Here is a 721-nt window from a genome sequence, read left to right as displayed (position 1 = left end):
AAGAAGAAAGCAAGCGTTGTTGCCTCAAATTCTATACTTCGTTTGTCTTGATTTTTTTTTTTTCACAATCTGACAAAGCAAGAGTGACACAACCCTCAGACAACTCACATTTATACCGCGAATGATCCAAAAACCGAATGAAAAATGAACACAAAAATTCTGATCAAATGTAAGAAAGCGTAAAATAGAACCACAGAAAAAAAAAATGCAATAAAAGATTTTTCCTTCTAAATATATACATCCTTTATCATCATTACTTTACCTTGCACAGCTGCGGATATATAAATTTCCAGTAAGTAGTCTAATAGACTCGAAATACACTAAACTGCCCATTTTAAAAACGGCCTTAGGAATAGTTTGTGCATTAACGTGCTATTTGTGAAATAATATATAATTCTTTATCATTATTGTAATAGTTTTGTCAATTGCTGGGAACTGATGGTGACTTAGAAATTGGTTGATGGTAGTGTTAATATTTACATGATTGGGTTGTTATATGCAAATTACATTGGGCTAATGATGATGTGAACGTTGACATTTTAATACAAATAATACTATATTGACAAAAATAGTGTTGCGAGTAACATTGGCGGTATTGATATTAAAAATGCCAACACTAGTGATAAAAACATTGACAATATTAGTGAGAATAAAGAAAGATGTGGAAATTATTGATAAAAAGATAATGATTTTTAAATAGATGAGTAACGAAAGCGGTGCG

This window comes from Penaeus monodon, chromosome 23, assembly GCF_015228065.2.
Source record: "Penaeus monodon isolate SGIC_2016 chromosome 23, NSTDA_Pmon_1, whole genome shotgun sequence".
In the NCBI taxonomy this organism is placed as follows: Eukaryota; Metazoa; Arthropoda; class Malacostraca; order Decapoda; family Penaeidae; genus Penaeus; species Penaeus monodon.
The sequence above is the reverse complement of the archived record's forward strand: the minus strand, read 5'-3'. Positions refer to the sequence as shown.